Here is a 27,350-nt window from a genome sequence, read left to right on the forward strand (position 1 = left end):
GGCCCGCTAGACCACCACAGAACTGGACTACACTCGGGCCCCCGCAGTAAAGCACTGCCAGCTATGCCTGTCTTACGCTTGCCCGCCCCAGCGCCCCCCCCCCTGGCAATAAGGAAGTTCTTTACACATGGTCACACTCTGTGAGGGGTACGACTCCCCTAACTACTAGGGGTGAGGACTGAGGGGGGGGGTCTTATTTACCCCAGGGTGGCACCCCAGAGACACAGCAAAGAAGAGGGAAAAGCGAATACTTTACAACATGTAAAAATCCCCAAAATCAGGCAAACATCAATCTAAGTTGCACTTTGAGGCTCCCGGGATGGCTAAACACTTGGCCTTGGGGGAAGACTCCCTGAATAACGCTGAGAACTTTACTGGGCTGAATCCAGTAGGGGCACTCAATGACATCAAAGCAATGCTCGGTCACGTACAGGTCACGTACAGGCAAGCATCCAGTCTTTAGACAGCAAAATGGACACCCTGACTTGCAAGATAGACCACATGCAAGTGCGTCTGGACAGACATGGAAAACGACTGGACTAAGTAGAGGGCCGGGTACCTACTGTCGAGGATGCATCCCACATTGCCACAAGAGACCTCACCCTGGGTAGGAGAGCGATTGAGGAACTGAAAGACAAGCAAGATGACCTTGAATCTCTGTCTTGCAGAAACAACCTGAGAATCAGTGCCTGAATCTGCGGATGACCAGAACATGGAGACAATGGTGGAGGACCTGCTGAGGGAAATCTTTGGGAATGAGGAGTTCTCAGCAGTGTTCATTGTGGAGCGAGCCCACCGTATCCCAAGTGGGAGAAAGCCGATTTCGGGGGCACCAGCAAGACCAATAATCACTAGGCTACAAAATTATCGGGATAGAGACAAGGCCCTTCGGAAAGCAAGAGAGAAAGGCTCCCTGGCATATCAAGGTGCATCGATTCTCATCTTCCCGGACTTTTCGGACAAGGTGCATTCGTCCAGAAAGACCTTTCTTGATGTGGAAAAGAGACATTAAACATGCAATGTTATTCCCCGCCAAACTGAGGGTGGAACATGATGGGCGTGTGTTGTTTTTTCATACTACAGTGGAGGCAAACACCTTTTTGGAACTTCTGCCCAACTCACCACGCCGTTGAAGGAATCATGATAATGGTGCCGCTCCCCAATAACGCAAGAAGTGTGAGACACTGAAGAAACAAGATAGAGTGCCTGCATAAGAGGGGGCAGTCAGAGTTGCACAAGCTGGGTAGGGGCTGCAAGGGTGTCTGGGCCCTAGTGGTCCCTCATGCGGGAGCATAAGGTTGTTTGGGAAGGGAGGTGGGTGGAGGGGGACCGGCTGGTTTGAGGTTGCTGGTGAGGGAGGGAGGTACGGGGGTTGAGGGGATGCGGCAGGTTTGGATGGCTAGCGGGGTGGAGAGGGGTTTGTTGGAGGGGTTAATGTTGGAGACACACAGGAAAGTCGTGAACCCTTTCCACTGGCAGAGCACGGGAGTGTTACAGGGATGCCAATGAAGAAATATGCAGTTAAAAAGATGACAGGGATACAGAATGGCTGGGTCACTTAGGAGAGTATTACATGGAATGTACGAAGCCTGAATTGCCCATCTAAATGTTGTAGGGAATTGTTGTATATGCAAAGACATCACGTGAAAGTGGCCTTTCTACAAGAGACACATCTAGTGCAGGTTGGGGAATTGAAATTTGGGCGAATCTCGGGGTGCCACCGCTACTACTCATCCTACTCATATTCAAGAGGAGTGGGTATCCTTATACACAGCTTTGTCGGGTTCCGCTTGAACACTATGGTCAAGGACCGTGAGGGGAGGGGCCTAATAGTACAAGGAATCATACAGGGTTGATTATACACACTGATTAACTACCACGGTCCTAACCAAGATTCGGTGGAGATCCTATAATGGATCAGTCGTCAATTAGAGGAGCTACCTGGGGGGAGGAAATAATTCAGGCTGGGGATTTTAACGCGGTCATGGAGCCCGACCTGCACCGGGGGCGCTCACTGCTCCGCACCAGAGGTGACATGTACATTACAGGACATGTGCTGGGTGTGGGAGGTCCAAGATGTCTGGAGAGCCTGAAATCAGGAAACATTATAATACACGTTTCACTCTTCTGTCAATAACTCGGCGTCCCGACTGGATTACTTCCTGGTCTCCGATTCACTGATGGGGAGGACGTCAGAGTTTTCCATCCTCGCATGCACCCTCTCGGATCACGCCCCGGTACTGCTGACCATTGATTAATCTAGTAGGTCGAGAAAAGGGGAGGACTCCCTGGGTGTTTAAAAGCGTAGGATTGACAGATGGGGTTTTCAGAGAGGGTTTGACAACTGCTATAGATGCCTTTTTCAAAATAAATGTATGATCTGTGGAATCACACGCAACCCTGTGGGAAAGTTTTAAATGCTTAATCAGAGGAGAATGCATCTCCAAAGAGGCTGTGGTGCTTAAGCAAATTCATAGTGAACTTAGAGACACAGAAACCCACATACGCAGACTATAGTCAGAGACACCTACACCAACACTCTTGGAACAAGCGGAGATCAAGGAACAGCTGCAGGAGTTTAGTGAATTTGCGCATAGAGAAGTGGGGTTTCCCCAGGGAAGGGCAGCAGTGCGACAATATGGGGAGGGACAACGGCCAGGGAAGCTGTTGGCAAGTGCTGCGAGACCTGAGGGTATTAAAATTCGGGTTCTATCCATTAAGGACACACAATGGGTGGAGAGATTTGCTGATCAAGAGTTTTGCAAATTCTATGGTCAATTATATTCGTCCCAAATACAGGTTTCCCATCAAGAGGTGAATGACTATCTGGATCAGGTCGCTTTATGTTGGTGCACGGACAAGGAAAGGGAGTGCTCGGGTCGGGTCGGACGGATACACGGCCAAGTTTTAACGAACACTATGCTGTGAAATTGCTATTGCAAATGTACCACCAGAGTCTGAAGGATGGTCACCTGCTGGGACTCCCTGAGGGAGGAGGTGGTAGTGGTGTTGCTTAAACCAGACAAAAAAGCGGACGATTGCTCCTCCTATCAGCCTATCTCTCATCAATCTGGATAACAAGATCTTGGCCAAACTACTAGCATGCAGACTGGCCCCGCTGATGCAGAGGGCAGTGAAGGCAGAAGGCAGACCAATCCGGGTTCATTCTGGGACAATCCACTTCGTACGGGTTGTGCAGTATGCTCGGGCTGTTATCAGCGGTACCGCAAAACGTCCCAGCTGTGGCCGTGCTTTTAGATGCAACAAAAGCGTTTGATTCTTTTGAATGGCCGTTTATGTTCACAATATTGTGTAGGATGGGGAAGTTGTTTATATCGCTGGTCTCGTTATTGTACACACTGCCCGTGGCTAGGTTCAGGGTCAACAACCAATACACCCAAAACATAGCACTGGGAAGAGGTACCGAGCAGGGATGCCCCATGTCACTACTGATATCCGCATTGGCGATAGAGCCATTGGCGGAGGCAATTATGGACCACCATTCACACAAGGGGGTCCAACTTTGCAAACACAGAGTGATCGTTTCCCTATACGCGGATTACATGGTACTTTTTGTCACCAACCCCAAGCAAAACCTTGATCCAGTTATGCCTGATATGCTGGCGTTCGGGGACTTCTCAGGGCTCCGTTTTAACACCACCAAATCGGTTCACTTTCCGTTAACGGACAGTGCCGAGCGTTATATAGATGGATGGGGGTTTCAATGGCATGAGGTATACACCCGGTACCTAGGGATAAATATTGCTTGAGCCCCAACTACCTTGTATGAGCACAATTATCAGAGGGTAATAAAACAGGCAAAAATGTTGGTGGGACGGTGGAAGAATGTACCCCTTAACCTCTTCTCTTAAGTCAAAATGGTGCTGCTACCGCGGTTTCTATACTTGTTCCTCAATGTCCCGCTGGCACTTCCTGGAGAGTACTTCCGGGACCTGAGAACCCAAAAATTGGTTATGCCACTGAGTTAGGGTGGTTTAGCGCTGCCAGATTTTGAAACTTGTTATGATGCGGCTCAAGCAGGGTTCCTCCTCTACGGGTTTGGGGGCCAGGCAGACAGAAGGCATGTGAGGTGGAGAGAGCGTTGGCGGCACCATTCCTCTTGTGCTCAATTATTTTGACAGCACCCGGCAGAACCTCCAAGGCAAAAGGCATGGTGGAACTGACCTGCATGGTGTGGTTTCCGAATTGAGTGCAAGCACAAAGGGGAGATCATTTACTCCCCGGACCTGCCGATCATTTATTTACCTGGAATACCACTAACCAGTGAAACAAGCTATGTTGCTTTTATGAGGCGAATGAGGGTGACCTTCTTTCGAGATCTCTTCCCAAATGGCCAATACGTCATACTCGAGGAAATGCGGAACAAAGGGGAGCTTAACTCTCTTTTTTTTTTTTAAAGATTTATTTATTATTTTCAGTTACAACAATGGGAACCCCTGGCCGTTCCCCAACTCCCCCTAGCTCCCACCCCCCTCCCACCCCGGAAGGTTCTCGTTAGTTCTTCGTTTCTGTGCATGTCTATGTTCTCAATATGTCCGATATTCTTATATTATGGGGGCACCATTGCTCCATGTAATCTGATTGCAGATATTCGAGTATCTCTCCCCATTCCTTTGCAAAGGTCTCTTTCGTTCCTTGTATTGTGTGTGTTAACTTTTCCATGGTCAGTTGTGTCCATACTTTCTGGAGCCAAGTGAATATTTGAGGGGGTTCTTGTTTTTTCCAGTTTTGGGCAATTGTCGCCCAAGCAGGTATGAGTAGACCCATGAAGCCTCTCCATTGTGATTTCCTGAATTTCTTAGCTGCCTGATCTTTGATTCCGCATAACCATACTTTTTCGCCCAAGAATTCCGCCTCTGGAAATATTTTTATAATTTCCACCTTTAGTTCCGACCAAAAGGCTTTGATGTCCCGGCAGTCCCACCAGATGTGTTTCCACGTGCCCACCTCCAAGCAGCCTCTCCAGCACGTGTTTGTTGTTTGTGGGTACATGGCGTGGAGCCTTTCCGGAGTGTAGTGCCATTGGGTTACGATTTTTAGCCACATTTCTCTTTTTTGGACTGATCGGGTCATTTTCGGTATGGTGTTCCATAGGTCTTCCCACTGGCGTTTGTGAATTTCCTCCCCCAATGTTTTCGTCCACTTGACCATGTATGCCCATTTGAGTTCCTCCCCTGTGGAGTTGATAAATGTGTAGAGCGAGGAGATTAATTTTCTAGATCCTGAGTTGGTGATTAGAAACTTCTCGAATGGCTTGAGATCCCTTGTGGCTGCTGTTTTGATGTCTGAGGTTGTGAGCCAGTGCCTTAGCTGTCCATATTTGTATTTGTCTGCTTCCGTTAGTTTTAATATTTCTCTGCATTCTGTGAAGGTCCTTATTTCTTCGTCTTGGAACATTTCGCCTATTTTTGTGTATCCTGCTGCCTCCCATTTCTCGTAGGCTCCCTGTTCCATTCCCGGTGGGAACTGTGGGTTCCGACAGATGGGTGTGAACGGCCCCTCCACTGTGGTCATGATGCCCTTCCGTGTCTGCTCATCCCAGGCCTCTAGGGTGGTTTTCATGATTTCGCTTATGCGGAGGTTGGGGTGCCTATGTTGTTTTGCTTTCCATAGGGTTTCCTCCAATGAGGATCTGGCTACCGCTCTGTCCTGAGACACCCATATTGTTTGTTGATTGTCTCCCAGCCATTCTCTCAGGACCCAAAGTTGCGCAGCCATGTAGTATTTGCGAAAATGTGGTAGGGCCATTCCCCCCTCCTTTGTTGGGGCAGTAAGGGTCGCTCTGGCTATCCTCGGGGGCTTTTTGTTCCATATATAGGACGAGATTGCTTTGGTCAGTGCTCTAAAGAACGATTTAGGGACCCTGATTGGGAGAGCCTGAAAGTGGTATAGCATTTTGGGGAGGATGATCATCTTTACTGCTTGAATTCTACCCCACCATGAGACCATTAGGGGGTTCCAGCGCTCCAGGTCTCTCTTTACCCGTTCCAGTAGGGGGGGTAGTTCTCGTTATATAATGTTTCTATCTTACGTGTTAAGGTGATCCCTAAATATTTAATTCCTTTATCGGCTATTTTCAGGTTTTGCGAGATTGCTATTCTTTCCAATTCCGGCCTCCCTCCGGCTAAAAGTAAGAGTTCTGATTTGTTCTTGTTAATTTTGAGGCCTGATATCGCCCCGAAGGTTTCAAGCTCTCTAAAGGCACGGGGAAGTGCTATTCCCGGGTTCGTAAGGGCTAACAGCATGTCATCTGCGTATGCTATTACTTTGTGTTGTGAGCCTCCCATTTCTATTCCCGTTATGGCGTCTGTCTCCCTTATTCTAGTTAGAAGTGGTTCCAGGAAAATGGCATATAGCAGAGGGGACAGTGGGCATCCCTGTTTGGGGCCTCGTGTTATTTCTATTTTGTCCGTGACCGCCCCGTTAATGGCTATCCTGATTGTCGGGGAGGTGTAGTTGGCTTTTACCATTTTTATATATTGGTCTCCAAAACCCATATGTTTTAGTGTTTTAAATAGTATTGTCCACTCCACCCGATCGAAAGCCTTTTCGGCGTCTAATGAGAGTAGGGCTGCTTTTGTTTGGGTGATCTCGGTCTTTTCGACCAGGTGTATTATTCTTCTCAGGTTGTCATGCGTTAGTCTCCCTGGGATAAATCCTGATTGGTCTGGGTTTATTAGAGACGGGAGAAGTGGGGATAACCTGTTCGCCAGAATTTTAGTGTATATTTTTGCATCAATATTAATCAGTGCTATGGGACGGTATGAACTGGGGAGGGAAGGGTCTTTCCCTTTTTTATGGAACTCCAGGACCTTTGCTTCATTCATCGATTGGGTCACATTGCCCTGTTCTCTAAAGGTGTTTAGAAGTCTCGTGAGGACGGGGATAAGTATATCTACGTATTTTTTATAGAAGGGGGCGGTAAAGCCGTCCGGGCCTGGTGCCTTATCTATCGGGAGTGCCGCTATTGCCTTTTTGACTTCCTCTTCCGAGATCGGGTTCTCTAGTGCTACTCTGTCTTCCTCTGGGATTTTCTTTATAGGGAGGGTTTGCAAATAAGCGTCTTGGTCTGCTTCGTTCGGGTGTTCTGTGGTGTAGAGATTTTGGTAAAAATCCTGGAAGATTCTCCCGATGTTAGAGGTTTGTGTATGTAGTTCTCCCTGCTGTTCCTGCATACTCATTATGTTTATTGACTTTTGTTTTTCTCGCAGCTGTCTTGCTAGGAGTCTGTCCGCCTTATTGGCTTTTATATATAGCCGTTGTTTAAGAAATTGGAGGGATCTTTCGGCTCCTTTTGTGCGAAGCATTTCCAATTGTCCCTGTGTGTGTTTTAGGGCCTTCTTTAAGGATCTAGTTGGGTGGGATATAATTTCTTCCTGTATGTCCGTTATTTTCTTTTCGAGTTCTTCTTCCCAGCGGTGTCTTTGGTTTTCCTTGGAGGCTTTTAGGGCTATAAAGTTGCCTCTGGTCACTGCTTTAAATGCCTCCCAGACCGTGCTTAGTGGGACCTCATCTGTGTCGTTTTGTGTAAAGTATTCCGTTATCTTGTCCCTGATCGATTCTCCCAATACTGGGTCCTGGAGGATATCCTGTGGGAGCCTCCAGCGCCACAGCCCTCCTCCTTTTTCTGGGGTTGCTATTTCTAGCCAGAGTGGGGCGTGGTCAGACAGGGATATTGACCCCGTTTCTATATCTTGGATTTTCCCCATAAGGCCCACCGACACCCAAAAATAGTCTATCCTTGACATCGTGTTGTATACGTGTGAGAAGTATTTGTAGCCTCTCTGCTGGCCCGTTTGCTGTCTCCATACATCGCAGAGTGCGAGTTGATCCATTTTTTGTTTGAGTCGTTTGGAGGGGGCGCCCTGTGTGGAGGGGCCCGCTGTGCTCCTGTCTATTTGTGGCTGCCATGCGAGGTTTAGGTCTCCTCCCAAGATCACCTCTCCCTTTGCGAAGCCCTCTACTTGTCCTGTGCTTTGATGTGCGTTTCTTGAAGCAGGAGGATGTTCGCCTTTTCTCTCCTCAGCAGGGACTCCACTTTCTTTCTCTTTATCGGGGAGTTCAGGCCTCGTATGTTGTATGTTAGGATTCTAAGTTTTCCCATTTCGTACTCTCAGATTGGGAGATTCCCATTTCCTTAAGATGTGAGAACTTTGCATCTTCCGGTATCTTTCCCTCCCCCCCTCCCTCTCAGTCCCCCCAACTTCAAACTTTAGAACGTATAACTTCCCGAGGAGGGCCCGGGTACCTATGGTTGCTAGGGCGTTGCGCCTATCGCTCCCGGCCCTCAAAGTGCTCGGTAACAACTTCGCGGGGGGTCCTATACCCCGCATGACCTCAGACCTTCCTGAGTTTCAATCCCAAGGGGCCCATCCCGGGCCGCCAATTAGTGTTTTCCGTGGGCTGATGTTGGGTCTCAGCTTACCTCTCTTGATGTGTTTTTATGCTTCAGGTTAAGGAATTCAATGAGACGGATGTTCTCGACCTTCCCTGGAGAACAGCCGGTAGCCCCGATTTTTGACAAAATGCTTCAGGGAGACCGTAATGTGAGGGGGGGCTCGGTCATATACGGCATGAGTCTTAATACTAAGCTAAAAGTAGGCACCTTCTATCGAGAAAAATGGGAAATCTGTTTAGAGGGCGAAATATCGGAGGAAACGTGGAAATATTGTTGTGCACAGACCAGGAAAGTAGCTCTTAATGCTAGATTCAAGTTAATTCATTTCAAATACCTACACCAATTCTACTACACGCCAGCTCTGCTACTGTTACGCTCACTTGGTTCCCACAGGGGTGTCGAGCAGAACTGGACAGCCACGGTCTCCACCAACGTGATGCGTAGTGCAGAGATGACTGACTGGACTGGCCCACCTAGCTTCGTCTGCCTGACCCGTAGAAGTAGTCTCCTAAAGGTGGAGAAAGGGAATTAGCCACCCGTGGATTTGAGTAATAGCCCCTCACTGCGTCCCCATTTATCACCTCTGATATTCCCGTTCACAAAGCTCACCTTATAGTTTTGAATGATGAGCTCTCCATCCTGCGAGGAACGCAGGGGCGCGTTGATGGCCAGTTACTTCACTGGCTTGAGGATATTGGAAGAGTTCTAGACAAATCTTGGCTCCAAACCTCCTGGCGAAGGACCGTAAGTATATAGTTCTTAAGAGTTCAAAAATGTCTGAATAATCACTCTTGTCCAATTCCTTTGTTTATCTTGCAGCTTAGACCCAAAAGAAGATAGTCTTGTGGCAGCTGAAAGCGTTCAGGTAAGAGTCTGTGTTATCCCACACTGTCCGTTAAATGATGCCAAAGTTTAACTCGCTGCTTTCTCTTTTCTTACAGGTGCGGCGTAAGAAGATTTGGCGTGCTGGGGAATAATACCTCTGGCGGTAAAATCAGGTAAGTATATGGTGGCAAGGCGATTGTCCTTGTTTGTTCCCTCGGCTCACATTGTTGTTTTCTTGTCCCCCTTAGGTGCTGGAATGCGGCAGCATAATGATGGAGACAGCGCCGGATCGTAGAGATGCTGCGAGGAACGGGGAGTATGGCGCGGCGCTGTTGCTGGCGATGCGACGTGTTTAAAATAAAGTCTGTTTCTGGTTCAAAGGTGCGATGAATCCGGAATCGGGTAAGAAACCCAATAATGTTCTTGTTCTAACTTTTCTTCTTCTTTCCCTTCTTTCTAGGCGCTCTGGACTCGAGGCAGGCGTGGCAAGAGGCTGGATGCTGACTGCAGGCACGGTGAGCGTTACGCTGCAGGATGCAGAATAACGCGAAGCGTGCGCTGCTCTTCGGGCGTGGTTTAAATAGCCTCCAAAGTAGTCCCAGGTAAGTATTCCTCCACAACCCCACCCGAGTAACTAAATAGTCCCTAGGTAAAGTAGTCCCTTCCAAGCTTCACATGGGCTTGGATTTCTTGCAGCATGGTCTGCATCAGGTAAGTTTTAACATATGAGCCTGGCGCCTAAGGCGCCAGGACTGATGCCCCATATGAGCCTGGCGCCTTAGACGCCACGACTGTACCCAAATAGCCCCTAACCGGGGTTGCTGGCCTTTCTCTGGGTAACATGATGGCTGCTTCCGGGGTTGATGGACTTGGTCTGGATGCCCGGGGGTAGGCATCATGACAGCTACACAGATTCTTTTCAGACACCCCACAGACTTGTGCGAGATGCGGTAGCATAACAGCTGATTTCCTACACCTTGCGTGGGGATGCCCACAGATCGTATACTTCTCGGAGACGGTCTTTGAGGTACTCAGAGCAATAATACGGGAAAGAGTAGACCCGGACCTGATGACTGCGCTACTGGGTCACACCAAATCCATCCCCGGGGGGTAGGAGGAAGTTATTGGGATTGCTTTTGCTCTTAGCCAAAAGGAGGGTGCCAGTAGTGTGGGGAGGAACCGAATTCCCAAGATTCCAATGGCACACTGACGCATTGTATTGTCACAATATGGAGACGAGATATGGCAGACAATTGTATCACCAGGTCAATCCTAGGGACATTTGGGGCCCATACAGTCACTACCTGATCACTCAATCCCATAACACGGTGGGGAGCCCCAATACAGACCCAGAGTAATACTAACACTGATATTATCATGTTGACCATCGACCCCTGGGATGTATGTGATGATACAATGTTGGAAAGACACTGGGATACTCGTGCATTCTGCCCATTGTAACTCAGCAGATTGGGACATGTACTACGACTGGAAAGCTCCAATGAACGGCATACAGGAACAATGCATTTAGACTTACTGTGCTGTCTTGTTTTTGTTACTGTTTCTTCCTTTTCTGTAATGTCAGCGCTTCTTTGCTGCTTATGTTAAAAAACTATCAATAACTTTTTCTTTTTTAAAGACATTTTGAAATCTTCAAAAAACAGACATGCGTTCCAACTAACGTGTTTCACCACAAAGGCTTCGTCGGAGTTGAAAACATCAGCTTGAATGCACCTTAAGTGCAGATTGTCTTCCCCATTTCAACAGTCCCTCTTCTAATATGAAAGCATTCAAAGGGTTCACCGGAGTACTTTGTCTGACACTGCCATCTTAGACTAGTGCATTGGTAAATTCTGCCATTAATTTTATGGCAGTGAAATCCTAAGTATTTATTCTAAAAATACGAATTAGCTGCTTATAATTATAAAGGTCCCAGTTGCCCATAACAGTACTATTTCATTTATTGAGACTTGCACAACAATGATAAATAGCATAAAGTGCATAGTGCACGGCATTACTACTCATAAGATAAAGTGCATAGTGCTGGACTCTCAACATAATTCTTCCAATGTTCATAAAACTGCATGGAATACTGTACATACGCACACTGATCACAGAATAAATTACATAGTGCGTTAGTTTACCGCATGATCTTTAAATGTCCATGTGTGAAAACAATGAAGTGCATAGTGTCCAATGTCTTCAACAGTCAAGAGTACCTAGATTTAACTATTCAATAAATGTATCCTGAAAATGTAAATACCCAAAGCCACAATAAAGTGCATGATATAATGGCTCATAACATGTAGCTCCTGTTGTTCATAAAGTGCATCGTGCTGGGCTTGCTGCTTAAAAAAGAAAGTGCAAAGTGCATCAGTTCATGCCGACATCTCGTAGTATCTCTATGCAAGACTATGCAATAAATGTTATTTGAGGACTTGCATCTTCCAAAAATACAGTACTTAACCAATCAAGGAATGTGCCCTATAGATCGAACTATCCAGAGCCACAGATAAAGGGCTAGTAAAATGGTATAGTGCTTAATGCTTGAACATAACACAATACCATTCATGATGTCCCCTTGTGTATCCATTGGATACGGTCATTGACCTATCATAGACACCAAAGCCATGCCACTAAAGTGAAAATCCCAGTGTCATTGTTTACAACTATGAAATAAAGGCATTGCCACAGGGTGGCATACATCTCACCCTTTAGGGGACTGAATCAGAAAATGTAATTACAAAACCGCATTCAAGTGCCTAGTGCTTGGACTATACCCCACAATATCAGAACGTGGCCTAGTTTAGGCAATATCCCACATATACTCTTGTGCTGCTCGTTTTACCTATTGCCACTTCGGGACCACTGTCGGGTGAGGTCAGAATGGCAGCGGAATCTGCTGAACCCCACAGACCCAAAAGGGCGTGTCGCACTCAACTAGTCTAAAAACAGCTGAACCCGGAACAACCCAGAGGGAAAGGGAAGAGACAAAATAAATCTGATAACGAACTACAATTCTCACGGTAATCTGCAGGGGCGAGAAAGAAAAGTGACATGCAAAGGTTAGTTCAAACACTCGATCTCTACCTCCTCTTCTTCTCTAACTAGTTACTAGCATAGATCTCATAGTACCTGAAGTTTGCTCTGCTAGAGCGAAAAGGGATTGCAGAGTCTCTGTGTAGTTAATATGGCTCTTGATCAATTTATATGGACAATGGAATAAAAACAGAAAACTCCTTTGTAGAGCTTCTCCAGATTTGCAACATGCAAATGTCGAAAAACAAGTTTCTTGAACTTTTTATTTTGTAAACTAGCTCTTAGGACAGTATCCTTTTGACTTCTGGCTTTGCTAGTACTTGTGCAGAGCAATAGGCAGTTTGTTCATTAAGAACACTTGTGCAGTCGCCGCGCTAATATCGCCTCAACATCTGTCACCGTGCAACCCGCTTTAGGATCCGCTGCCGCCACACGCTCTAGAGGCCCAAAAAGAACACACAAGGAGGGAAGCCCTGACGCTTCTCACTCTCCTTGGTTACTTGACAGCAACGACGAAAGGCTAGTCCCTTTCCTCTAAAAAGCCTGTGTCTACCATCTCACAAAACTGTAAATCAATGTTCCACATTAAGTTAAAACTATATTACTAGTTTCAGGAGATGGGTACAATAGGCAAGAACGTATCTTTCTTCTGTTGTAACTGCATCCAAACTTTTTCTTAGTTTATCTGCCATGAAGAAGTAGTCATGAAAAGATCTTACAAGTTCTTCTTGTTGAAATTAGGCCCAGAAGACAAGAGCTCGACAAAACTGCCCTTCACAGCTGGGCAGTTGACAATGAAAGGCAGTTGAGAATGTTAATCAACTGACCAATAACCCTGGCAAGACCAATCAAAATATCTTACTAGCCCATTCCCTCCTAAGAATGAAGCCTGATTACTCTGCTATGTTACACATTGTGAGTGTTTTGAGTTAATTTGGTGGACACCCTCTAGGTCACTTCACACCTCTCATCAGAGGGCTGTAATTAAAAAACCTCCATGACAGTGCTGTTTGCAAAACCTAATACTGCCTGCCAGGCGTTGATGGCTGTGCCAACACCGTAGAGTGACAGATCTCCAGAGAGTTGTTGACAACTGTAAATTCACTAACCTACGGACCAAGACATAGTGCTGATGCAGCTGCTGGGACACCGCCCAGTATGACGAAAACAAAGCAGTCAGCGCCTTATTGTCAATTGCCTTACTCTGCCTGACCCGTGTATTGGGACATGTTAGGTAAACGGCTCTGGTGTTAGTCCATTGTCTATTACAGTGTAAGAAAGTGTTTGTGCAGCAAAAGGGCGAGGGAGGTAGAGCTTCTAAATATACTACAGGGTAGGATGGGGAAACCGTGTTACAGGGAAGGGGATACCACGTCTCAACCCTCAGTGTCCCACTTCCACTCCCCGAAGAACCCTGGCCCAGGTGATCCTCCCCCAATGATCCACCCCCAGGAACTGGATCCAATAGCGATGGCCGTGTCCACCTGGACGACAGATCCCCGGGGACTAGTAGATGAGACACCCTCTGGTTTCTCACAGTCCCACATTTGAGAATAACATGCCTTCAACCCAGCCATTGCGAACCCTTTAGCCTCCTTATGGCAGCACCCTTGTACTATTCCCCCTGTGAATGTCAATATTACAGGGAAATATAGGCCGGCAAGAGGAGACCCTTCTTTCCTCGCCACACACCCTTCCCCAGAAGGGTTGGTTATACAGGCTGCCACTTTTTCCACCAGACCAGTGGCATCCATTTGCAATCTGCCTATGGACAGAGAGGGAAAGAAATCGGACGCATTGGCCAGAAAGGTGTTTACCTCTGGCAGCATGGTGCTCAAAGCCACAAACCTAGCCTGTGGATTTGCCAAATACTCCTCTGGCTTATGGAAGGCTGTGGAACATGCTGCTGAAAAGTCCCTGAGGGTGCCATGCAGGAAAGATTTTTCCAGCTGGTGGAGGATGGGAAGGGGGTAGCCAACCAGTCATTGCAAACTGGCCTGGACGTAGTGGACTGCGTTGGCAGAGCAATGGGTTTAGCAATAGTAATGAGACGCCAAGCCTACCTGAAAACATCTGGCTTCTCTCTAAATGTTCAAATAAGGCTGCTGGACATGCCCTTGGGAGGGAGACATGCTTTTTGGGCAGAAAGCAGACACATCCTTGGAGAAATTTAAGGAGTCAAAATTGGCTAATAAATCTTTGGGCCTAGCGACGCAGCCGGCAAAGCCTTCCTTCAGCTTCGCCTCCAGGGGCAGAGGCTATCGATGTTACGTACCTTACAGCAGGAAGGCGCAGCTCCCGCAAGCCAGGTAAGGGCAGAGGGTCTTCTCGCAGCCCGGAAGGGTTAGAGGGGCCTCTAGAGGCCAACAACAAGCAGCAGCAGCAGCAGGGTTGCCTGCGCCCTCAAAGCTGCTTTGATTTTCCCCTCCCACGATCTACCGGTTGGTGGATGGTTGGCCGGGCATTGGCCCTGGTGGCAGGAAATAACTTCCGATGCCTGGGCCCTGCAGTTGAATCAGTGGGGTTATTGCCTGCCTTTCTCGAAGAGGCCTCCAGACAGACCTCCATCTCCCCCAATCCAGCCGGGACAGGAGCTCCAGGAAGAACTGAGAGCCCTGTTGTCTAAGGGTGCCGTGGAAGAGGTACCTCCCGATCAGAGTGTCGGGTTGGTATTCCCGTTACTTCCTGGTGGCCAAGAAGGGAGGAGGTCTCTTTCCCATCCTGGACCTCAGGGCCTTTAACGAGTTCATGAGGAAGGATGAATTCAGGATGGTGACGTTGAGAGAGATTCTCCACACTCTTAAATTCCAGGACTGGCTGGTGTCGATAAACGTACAGGACGCTTATTTACATGTGCATATACACCATAAGCACAGGAAGTTCCTAAGATTCCTCATTGGCGACAAGCACTATCAGTTCAAAGGGCTTCCCTTTTGGGTTGACCTCCTTGCCGAGGGTCTTCACCAAGCTCATGTCAGTAGTTGCGGCTCACCTCGGGAGATCCGGGGTCAATGTATTTCTCTACCTGGACGATTGGCTGAGCCGAGGGAAGTCGGCGGGGGAAGTCTTGTCTCATCTGAAAGACACCTGCCTTCTACTTCACAGGCTGGGCTTTTCCCTTAACTTGAAGAAGTCCCATCTGATGCCAGTCCAGCAGCTCCAGTTCATCAGAGCAGTCCTAGACACCTGGGTAGGGAAGGCTTTTCCTCCCAAGGAGAGAGTCAGCAACATCACCCAGATGGTGCAGTTGTTTCAGAACCACACCACTCTTCCAGCGGCTTCCTTCCTCCGCCTCTTGGGTCTCATGGCCTCCTGTATTTTTCTAGTGCCGGAGGCCAGGCTGCGTACGAGATCCCTCCAGTGGCTCCTGAGGTACCATTGGTCTCAGTATCTGGATCACAGATCGCCTTTGATTGTCCAGTGAAGTAGTCTGCGAACTCGGCTGGTGGCACACACACAGACATCTGCTGGTGGAGGAACCCTTCTGGCCTCCTTGGCCCCTGGCCCGAGTGGTCACGGATGCATCCCTGAAGGGTTGGTGCACCCACTGCGAGGAATTGCAGGTGAGGGCCCGCTTGTCTCCATCAGAAGCCCAGTGGAATATCAACAGGCCGGAGTTACAGGCCATCAGGTTAGCCTTGTGGGCCTTTTGCGCTATCTCTGAGGGAAGCATGTCCTTTTCCTGACAGACAACACGGTGGCCAGGCACTACCTCAACAAGCATGGTGGTGTGCACTCCCGCCTGCTCTGCACAGAGGCAATTCAGCTGTGGTTCTGGTTGCGAGAGAACCAAATCTCGGTCTCGGTAGCTCATCTGGCGGGGACAGAGAACACCTTGGCGGATGTTCTGAGCAGGCAGAGCTCGGTCTCACACAAGTGGGAAGTGTGCCAGGAAGTCCTCAAGGAGGTCTTCGCTCTCTGGGGTTCTCCAGCAGTGGTTCTGTTAGTCACTGAGTCCAACAGGAAGTGCAAATAGTTTTGCTCGAGGGAATTCCCAGCGAACTGTGCACTGGGTGATGCGTTTCTGGTGGATTGAATCTTCCCTATCCACTACACTTTCCCCCTGATTCCCGTCATCCCTTGGGTTCTCAGGAGGTTGGGTTCTCAAAGAGTTTTCGAGCGACCATGATCTTGATCGCCCCGAATTGGGCGAGGAGAACGTGGTACTTGGATCTCCTGGATCTGGCCATCTGTCCGCCTTACCGGTTGCCTCGGCGTCCATATCTCCTAACCCAGTCGCAGGGTTGAGTGATCCACCCAACCCCGGATTCCCTCAACCTACATACGTGACTCTTGAGAGGATGAGGTATGATGACTGGGACCTCTCAGAGGAGGTACTTGACGTATTGCTGGCTGCACGCAGACCTTCTGCTAGATCTCTATACGTGTGGTGCAGGGAACGCGAGACTGGCCCTATCTCCTAACCCAACCCCACTGTGATGGAGAGCCTTCTGTCACTGGTCTCTTCAGGCCTTCAGGTTGCCACAGTCAAGGGGTATTTGGCGGCCCTGTCTGTGTTCAGAGGCCCCCAGACCAAGGTTCCTTTTCAACTATTCTGGTCATGGCCAAGTTCCTGAAGGGCCTTCTCAAAAAGTTTCCGCCAACCCCTTTTGCTGCCACAGACTGAGACCTTAATCTGGTTTTGACCTATTTTATGGCAGGTCCGTTTGAGCCTATGCATTCATGTTCTTTGAGGCTGTAGACCCTTAAAACGAAATTTTTGGTTGTGATCATGTCTGAGAGGAGGGTTAGCAAACTGCAAGCCTTGTGCTGCAAACCCCCATTCCTTAAGTTCTTTCGGGGAAAAAGTCTCTCTTAAAGTCAGGCCTGGATTCCTTCCTAACATGGTTTCAGAATTTCATCTGTCCCAGTCTATTGACTTACCTGTCTTTTACCCTCCTCCGCATCCCTCGAAGGAGGAAGAGCAGTTCCACCGCTTTGATCCCAAGAGAGTGTTAAGTTTCTATGTTGCTCGTATGTCCGAGTTTAGTTGTTTGTTGCACATTCCTTGTCTAGAAAAGGCATTGCAGTCACTAAGAAAACCGTGTCACGGTGGACCATCTTGTGCATATCCAAGTGTTTCCAATCGGCGGGCAAGGAGCTTCCAGCGGGCATCGGGGCTCATTCGACCGGAGGGCTCTCCGCCTCTACGGCCCTCCAGAGAGGGGTCCCTGTTAGGGATATATGTCGGGCATCCACTTGGTCATCCTTGTATGCCTTAACCAAGCACTATGTCTTGCACGTTGCACGGGGAGCTGGTGCTGGTGCTAGGTTTGGTAGGGCGGGTCTGCAGAATCTAATGGTTTAAATCTTTAAATCTTTCCTACCTGCTTGGGGAGTAAATCAGTCCATTGAAGGGGAAATTACTTACCGTAATGTTCTTTCTATGGATTCTTCTCCCACAGATTCCTCATCGACCCTCCCATCCATCCCTGCTCAGAAAGTTCTGTGGGTTGTCGCTTCTGCCCAAACGAGAAGGCATCTGGTGATGTCTCTGGGATGACCATTTCTCTTAAAAAAAAAAACAAAAAAACTTCACGCATTGTTGTGGGTTCACCCTGTTTGGGTGTAACCTTGTTAATGTTTTAATGGCTGGTTAGCCTCCTCCTGTGGTTTTTCTTCTGCAGCGTTCAATCGCAAGGGGAAACATGTACAGGAACCAAGTCATGGGATGTAGTGACGTGGTATATATACAACGCCTGATGTCACGTCCCGAACCGACGATGAAGAGCCAGACAAGATGGATCGACGGCCGAGTCGAGGTCCAGTACGCCCCCTGTGTCGAAAAATATCCAAACAGCATAGCTGGAAGATGGATATCTATCATGATGAGGAATCTGCGCAAGAAGAATCCATAGAAAAGAACATTACAGTACAGTAATTTCTCCTTCTTTTCTCCATACAAGCAGGTGGCCCATTGACTTTTTTGGAACTTTGTACCTGGTCTAGAACACTCCTCTATTGACATTGAGGGCATTCACCTGCCCCTGAACATTTAGACACAAAGCCTCCTGTGAGCTCTAGACCAAGAACTGGAATTTTCGGACTTCCCCGTAACTAAATCTCTTTTCTAAGCTCTGTTCTTTTCTCCAGTCTAAGTGAATAACTCTCTGCACTGTAACTAATTACTAATAGCTTTTTTTAAAGTGCTGCTAAAGTGTATCTTGAATTCTTGAAGGCCTTTGGCTGTGGTTCTGAAATGTTTTTCACCCTCTATCACTATGCTTAATTATCATGTGTGTATTTGTATTATTTTTCATGCTATGTTTTAGAGGGTCAGAATTTGTATGGATTGTTGATGTTGGCCTGAAGGATTATTAGATTATTTTTCCTGCCAGTTAAAAAGTCTGGTTCCCTTTTCTTCTTACCCCTGGCCTATATGTGTTGAGTGCTGACCCTTAGTCTAAGATCTACCATTTATAATGGGGTGGGTTGTGTCTTTAGGACTCTGCGTTTAAATGTGCAAGCTCATAGGGGATGAGCTCATAGGGGATTATACCTCCTTTGTTTGGTTGAGTGGTTCCCTTGTTTTCCTCCCTCCTCTGTTATGTTATTTTGGGTGCCTATCTTTGATAGTGGGTCCCCATAAAGGCTTTGGGAGAGCCATCAAAGCCATTTACTTTTTATTTTATTTTTTTTATAACATACTTCTTTATTTTTTTAAAACTGTGTATTATTTGAAGTGAAGTACTTATTTGACCTGATAGAGATCTTTATGTGAAAAATCAGTAAAGTATATATTTTTCAGTATATCAGTGTGGAGTATTTCTAGAGATACACATGTGGACTAATTGTACCTTTGTCAGGCTGTTACCCCACCTGAGAGTTAAGCCTTGTTGCTCTGTCCACATTACCTATCTTTAAGGAAGGTTTGATTTTCCTTTCTTGGCAGTTGTGTAAGACCCCACCATTGATGTCAGTGGTTGTAGAGCCCTCAACAGAGGTTGTACAACAATATTCTAAAACAGGCTTGTTCGCCCAACTTTTCAGAATCTTTCCCATCACTGTGTGTGCTTCTCACTTGGGGGCCCACTTCTAGGAAGGGCACTTGTTATTCATTTTAACCATCTGGGTCTTCGTTGGTCCTGGGTTCATGTCCCTTGCACTTTGGGTCTTGTAAACCATTTCTAGAAAAGCTTTACCTGCCAGGCTGTTTAGACTTTATGGAACTGACTTTTCAGGAACCAACACCGTGAATACATCAGGGAACTGGGGTCATGCATTATTCACAATACTTACCCTCTGGGGTGTCTGTGGCCAAGACTACTCACTGGTGGGTCCCAACCAGCTTTTTCAGTTGGTTTCCATTTCAGCACTTTCTGCTGGGCTGTATGCATGTTCTTCTGGGACTCCTTCCCTAACCTGACTATGGAGCTCTTTATTGGGGTCTCCTCTGGTCCCCCTTGGGGTTTTTTGCCGCCAAATCGACAATTGTGGTTGAGGTCACCCTTACAGCATGTGTCCCAATAATAATAATAAAAATAAGATAACGCACCCCGTTAGGGAATGAGACCAAGAGATGAGTTGCAAGGATGACAAAGTTTATATAATAAAAAAATGCCAGCAAAGAACTCAGCTGCCCGAGAGCGCTGTGCTGAAAATTACACGGGCAGCACATTATAACAGACAATTACGTCATCCGCGGCATCATTAAACTTTAGTAGTTCCACTGCTTAGGATTGGTGAGGAACATATATTACATTGGGGACGCTAGGCATTCATTGGCCAATACAGTTCAGTTGGTTGCAAAGCACGTGGGTCAGCTGGGCTCCTCCTCTCGGTGAAGGTTTGGTCAAGCTGGCTCTGGATTCCTCTCTATCTAATTAAACAACATGAACTGAATAACGATGGCTGCTTGGCTCTCAAATGCACATGGGGCCTTTGTAGATTGAGAATAATATATTGGCATACCAGCCTCTACATTCATACTTTGATTGATAGTGCGCCTCCTGCACCCTGTACCCCTCCTGGAGACACGTTTTACTACCTATCCTTGTCATGTAGCAGCCGGCATAGGTTGACATTTGGGACGAATATATGGTCACCTAAGATAAGGTCGGGTGAGGGGGGTCAGATACTTTTTTTTTTTTCCAACAATTTTTATAGATTTTATTTCAACAACCAACACAAACCAAACTTACAGTGCATGTAATAATATTTGAATATACATCACTTTATCTGTGTCCACTGTTTTACCCCTTCCCACCCACCCTTCCGAGCCTACTCTCCTTCCTGTTTTGTTTCTTTGTCTTGCCGTAGGGATTCCTTATCATGTTTTACTGCCTATCCTTGTCATGTAGCAGGCATAGGTTGACGTTTGGGATGAAAATATATATATATATGCAGTAGGGATTCCTGTTGGATCCCGGTCACTTGACCCGTCATGCTTGGGCCCAAATAATTCCGCTATTAGTTGTTTCCAAGCTATCAAGGTTCCAGCCTCTTCCTCCCCCCAACATTGCTTGCCTCTTGCCATACTGCAGTTTCTGCCTCTGCCCATTTCTGTAGATCCTTCCACCATACTTCTATTCTTGGTCTATGACCTGCTTTCCACCCCATTGCGATTTTCCTCTTTGCTAGTACATACGCCAGCTCTTTCAATTTACTCACATGCTTGAGTTTACGTGGTCTAGGAAACCCTCCTATAAGGCAAGCCCACACTGTATCTACCTCTATTTTAATCCCTTTCTCTTCCATCCTATGTGCTATTTCTCCCCAAAATCTCTCTATTATTGGGCATGACCAAAACATGTGTACCATTCCGGCATTTTCTTCGTCACATTTGGGGCATGATTGTCGTCCTGCATTTTTTAATTTGGCTATCCTTTGGGGCGTCATATACGCCCTGTGAGTGATATATAATTGTATCTGTTGTAATCTAGCATTTCCTGACACTTTTTTATGATATCCCTCGGCACGCTCCCACATCCCATCACTCATTGGGGCACCCACTTCCTCTTCCCAGTCCTGCCTGAGTTGTACCACTTCCTTCCCCACTTTGGTCATCATCAGCTCATATATTCTTGATATTTTGTGCCCCCCTCTGCTATGTCATATATTGTGTCTATGGCGGCATCCGGTTCATCTGCTAGTATTACTTCAGGCCATGTCTCTTTAATTTTCTGCACCACCCTATGATATGTGAAATACTGCCCCGTATGTAACCCCGTTTCCTCCACCAGCCACTCAAAATCCCTTATACTCCCCTCTTGCCATATATCGCTCATCGTCGCTATCCCCACCGGCTCCCAGTGCTTCCTAATCATTAGTCTAAGTTGCTTTTCTTTTCACGCCAGAGCGATTAATGGAACCTGCGGAAACACGGGGACGGGCTATCCATTATCTGACAGGCTCTCCGCCATATCTCCCACCCGAGTGCCATCATTCTTGGGTGCCCTTCCATATCCGATCTAGGCAACCGCATCATTTCTTTTAGGAAGAATGGGGCGCAGTCCAGTTGGAACAGCCTGGATTCAGAGGTCGGCTCCTCAGAAAGCCATTTAGCTACATATTGTAGTTGCTATATAATAGTTTGGTAGTTTTATACCCCCTTTCTCGTGTGGGTTTTGTAACTTCCAAAGGGCCACTCTGTTCCTTGTCCCCTGCCAGAGGAATTCCCTGCATATGCTGCTCATCCTAGCAAAGAATCGCCTAGGTAATCGTGCAACAGTCTTGGCAGGATCACCATTTTAAGCATTGCCCCTCGTCTTACTAGTGGGTAGCTGCCTCACCACCTCTTCCACTTCCTCTAGAGTGATTGGTGCGTCTAGCTCCTCTCGCTCCTCAGCGCTAATCTGCGGCAATTCAATATCCTCCAGTGTTTCTCTTATTTCCTTGCTGTCACTTTCCTCCGCATCTCCGTACAGGATACGGTAATAGTCTGTGAATTCCTGATAAACTCCCTCCTGAGTGTCTACTATACGTCCATCCCCTTTCGCTATCGTCTTGATTGTTGGTCTGGGAGTCTCGCTTTTGTATAGCCATGCCAAAACTCTTCCTGGTTTGTCGCCCCCTGCATGCTGCCTCTCTGTATTTTTTGTAGTTGAGGTTGCACAGCCTTTCCCAAGTATTGCTTCATTATCTTCTTTAGTGTTACCTCCCCTTTTCAATGCCGTATCTAGCTCCGTTTCTGCTCTTTGTAGTTCCGCCAAGATCCTACCTTGTAGCCCCTTGGACTTGGCTATAGCTATCCCACTCACTACTACTTTAAAGGCTTCCCAGAGCACACCCGCTGACTCCACGCTGCCAATATTGATCTCAAAATAGCTTATTATTTCCTCTCTCATGTCCTCCCTAAAAATGTTATCCTTCAACGCCTCTGCTGGGAGGCGCCATGTCGGTATCTTCACTCTCGGGGATCGGTATTGCCATACTAATATCAGCGGCGAATGGTCCGAAAGGACCCTCGCATTATATTCTGTCTGCGCTATTTCTGTCATCAGTTCATGTGTGACGAACACATAATCCAGTCTAGTGTGTAGGTTCTGGGGGGCTGAATAGTGCGAGTATTGTCTATCCTGTAGATGGTGTGACCTCCATGCATCCTCTAATCCGGAATCCGCTAACAGAGCCTGCAATGTCCTGGCAGCTGGAGTTGGTCTGTCTATTTTGGTATCTGATCTATCTATATTCAAGTTTAGTACACAATTATAGTCTCCTCCCCAGATCACCGCCCCCCCCAGGCTCATGCTAAGTTTGCTATATAGGGTTCTAAAGTATGCCACTGTATCCTGATTGAGGGCGTATGTATTTATGATACATATTTCCTTGTTTTCCACCAACCCCTTTATTATCACCAGCCTCCCGTCTGGCTCGACCGTGGAGTGCAGTAACTGAAACGGGACATGCGGTGCGACCCAGGTAATCACCCCTCTAGCATAAGCTGAATATGCTGCGCCCACAACAGTCCCTCTCCATTTCTTCCGGACCACCTTCACTTTTCTTGCGGTAGGTGAGTCTTGTAGCAAGGCTATGTCTATTTTCTGCCTGCGCAAATACATCATAACCTTATTTCTTTTTAAATAGCTATTGAGCCCTCTAACATTCCAGGTAACTACTTTAAGGTCTCCCGTAACATATCCAGGTCCCATCCCTCCCTCCGCAAGTACAGGCCAAGTCTCAGTTCTTCCCTCCTTTCATGTAGGCTTGTTCCCCAATACAAACATCCTCTAACTATTAACTCTTCCCCTTCACCCCACTCTCTCCCACCCTCCTCCCTTCCCAACCCCATCACACATCCCAACTCTTCCCCAACTCCCCTCCCTCGCCCCTCCCTTCCTCGCCGCAACTTACCCCGCCTCCCCAACTGTTGCCCAGCTCCATCCCTGGATCTCAGGCACCCCCGCATCTAGCCCTTTTCCGGCAGTTGCCTTACTTGCGGCTCAGAAGGAAGATGTCACCCTAGTGGCGGTCCTCCTATTCTGACTCCCGGGGGTAGGTTTTCTCCATCCCGTTGCTCCTTTTTTTTTAAATCAAGCTAATCGCACCTTCCGCTATTCTTATTACATTACACGTTCTATAGTCCAGTCCGACGTGTTCGAATGTCTCATGTTACAGTTACCCATTACCCTGCGCCCTCCTCATACCATGCATAGCTTTTTGATCACTTATCGTATCCCTCTCGACCCCCTGCTCCTTGTCTCGCTCCAGGCAGCCATGTGCATCCAGCCACGTCACCGCATCCTCCGGGGAGTCAAAAAAGTGTGTTTTGTCTTTGTGGAGAATCTTGAGTTTTGCAGGGTACAGCAACATATATTTAAATCCAGCTGTGCGCAGTCTCCTCTTGATCGCCACATAGCTATAACGCTGTAATCAGGGTATGCAGTGATGGTCGCAGACGCTCTTTTTATCGTCCCTCCTTTCCTGAAGAACTCAAAGATCTTCTCCTTGTCCCTGTAGTTCAGCATCTGGGGGTCAGATACTTATAATGAAAGAGCTGACGAGGCTGGGAGTGGGCGAATTCTGGCCTGGCAGGGTGAAGGGGGAGAGGACACGGGCAGGTTGGGGGAGATGGATAGGCCTTTGTGCTGTGGCTGGTTCCTGTCTCATGCTATGTGGCGAGCGCATTCTTTGAGCAATGATACTACATTATTGCAACATTCAGGGGACAGGGAATGGATGAACTTCTGTGAAAACAGGGATTGTGCAGTACTGGGTTGTTATGTCATGCTCTGATCCCTCTGTGATAGAGGCATTCGGTGTGGGTGCTGAAGTCTCACTAAATGGTAGCTTTGGGGCCTAGTAAAAGATGGCGTCTTGGCCTACTACAATGCAATACAAATGCGATAGAGAATAAAGTGTTAGTGCGAATAAAAGTGTTAGTACGAGTAGGAGAGGTGAGGTTAGCTAACTATTTGGTTATAATATCAGCCTTTGTGTACCTGTCACTCGGGGCAAAAGGGTCAGTTTTGCTCCTGTTTGTTCTTGTGGTTTATTCATGTACCTCGCGCCCAGGGGCGGTGGGTTAGGACGATGTCCTTCCCAACAAGGTATAGAACTAGGACGTAACTGCTTTTTCCCCATACATACGGATTGCCTATTGACCTCGTCCCGTTGACTCCTATGAGGAACATTTTACTCACCTGACACCCTGCTAAATGCATTTGGGGCTGCTTACCTGCTCTAGGGCATTTTACCTGCATTCTTTTTGGGTCCTTTGAGGTTTAGGCTAAAGACTAGATTTTTAGCTTGCATCTGTAGTTTTCCATCTATTTTTACCATCTTGTCTTCCACTTCTGTTTATGTGAATGCCTGATTTGAATATAACCGTTACATGTGACACTCTATTTTTCTCTTGAATTGTAAGGTTGGTGCTATTAGTCTAAAATGTATATGGTCTTTTAATTGCTTCTGCCTGTTTTAAAAAGTCTCCCCTTTCCCCACCAATCTAGGCCCTATATTGACTGCAGTTTTTTATTTTTTGTAAATATGTCCTAGGGGTATAACAATAATGTGACTTTGGTGGGGTTGTCAGTGGGATCCTGTTAGTATAGGAGTGGGGATGTGTCTTTTCTGTCAATGTACAGTTTTTATAACTATACAAAGTATTTTTACTGTGTGTTATGTCTGCTTATAATACTTATTTACCTAATAAAGGCATAGGTATAATCTAAAGAATATTGAAGCTTTTCATTATAGCAGTGTGATGTATTGTCTATGGATAAATGTGTGGACTAATTGTACTTCGTGATAGCCAAGTCTCCTACCTTGAGTTAAGCCGTAGTGCTTTGTCGGATTACCTCTCTTAAGGGTGGTTTGTCAAATCTTTTGGGTTGGGTGTACTTGCCCACACCTTAAAATTAGTGGTTGTAGAGCCCTCAACAGAGTGTTGTGTAAAAACTGCCTTAAAACAGTTCATTTTCTTTATTTTCTTTTATTGAATTGGCTGAAATGTATCACCTTTACAATATTTGCATTTAAACATTTACATCATAATATAACACTTAATAAACAATGTATCTTGTTGTAGAATAAAATGAAATCACAAAATGAAAGAGATCACACAACATAAAATAACATTAACAATCCGTAAAATTAAAATCTAATATTACCTCAACATAAGAGTCATCTACAATAGAAGCTGCCTTAATAACCTGCTTTAATCTAACCACAGGAATTATGCATTCAGGTACTAGTTTGCGTTTTGTTAATTTCAAAGCTTGTAGAAAACCAATTGCTCCAATTCTTATTCGTGTAAGAAAACCACGATGTATCATCTGCCTAGAAAGTCAGAGTCAACTTCTTGATATCCTTCCAAAGTATGTTTCAGGTATAGTGTTCTCATTTCGACCAAATGTGACACATTCAACCAATATATGTGTTGGTGTCTCTTTTTGTGATGGTAGTTTACAAAATCTGCAGACATTTTCAGATTGTAACATTTTTTGCGTTTTGCTAAAACATCATAGGTTGGCCACAGATTAAAGCGTATTTGTGGAAATTCCACTCTGTGGGTCACTGCTGGATACTTCAAGATGTCTGTTTCAGGGACACCATATTTGTTGCACTGAAATAGATTCTCCGAAAAATCACGATATGTTTTGCATTTAATTATAGTTTGACACCAATCCCACTGATAGTTTAGTTTTCACTCTCATTGGGTTCTGAGTAAGAGTCAGTAATGTAACATCTATACTCGCCATAGTTTGAGTGACCAATCTACGCCATTTAGAGATACATTCGTCTCTTGAGGAAAATACATACTTAGATAGGACACGTATAACCATAGTTGATTGTACTACAAGAATGCATTTTCTAAAAAGAGCTATTACTTGCCATAGGTAACGTGCATAGAGTGATACCAGTCCTATCTCGTATTTAATCCAAGGTAGTGATACACAATTTGGCAGGTGTAAAATTTGTTGCCAATATTTGCTCTCCATCACTAAACATACTTTTTCTGCAATCATAGGTTTCGTTTCTGCAGCATATAAAAGAATGGGAGTAACCGTTTGCAAATAATATGTAATGGCTGGTGTTGTAGAAAATGCCCCTTATTTTGCTTGGATAATCACAGCTTGTGATAGGCTGGTATTCAATTTGATTTGTAGACTTTCAATATATCGTGCATTATCACATTGATTAGCGATGTTGACGCCCAAATAGTTGTAATGGTGAATACACTCTAGTTCTTTACCCTCAAGGAACCATCTATGATTTTTATTTATTGATTTCCGATTGATGTTACACTTAATTATCTTGGTTTTTTCCAAGTTTATAGACAAACAATATTTTTGGACATAGTCCACTAAAGCATCTAATGCCTTTTGTAGGCCTTGAGGTGTTTTAGACATTATGATTAAGTCATCTGCATAAAGCAGACATCTTATCACTTTATTAGCTAATTTTGGAGGATCAGTGATAATATTTTGAAATACATTCCCAATATCTGAAATGAAAAAATTAAATAGGGCAGAGGCAAGGGTGCACCCTTGTCTTAACTCTCTATATGTATTCATTGGTGGAGTTAATATACCATCCAATGATAGTCTAACTTGTATAGTATTTTCAGTATGTAAATCTCTAATCAATTAAATTAGGTATGAGGGGCATCTCTGACAAATTAACT

The 27,350-nt window shown here is 46.3% G+C and overlaps 1 protein-coding gene across 2 annotated transcripts in view; it reads left to right on the forward strand.

The window, feature by feature from the left end:
* Positions 1 to 27,350, forward strand: part of IFT172 (intraflagellar transport 172) — a 1,218,930-nt gene that overhangs the window by 846,582 nt on the left and 344,998 nt on the right. The gene's annotated exons all lie outside the window — the stretch shown is intronic.

This window comes from Ambystoma mexicanum, chromosome 4p (assembly GCF_040938575.1).
Source record: "Ambystoma mexicanum isolate Mex_15411 chromosome 4p, UKY_AmexF1_1, whole genome shotgun sequence".
NCBI lineage: Eukaryota > Metazoa > Chordata > Amphibia > Caudata > Ambystomatidae > Ambystoma > Ambystoma mexicanum.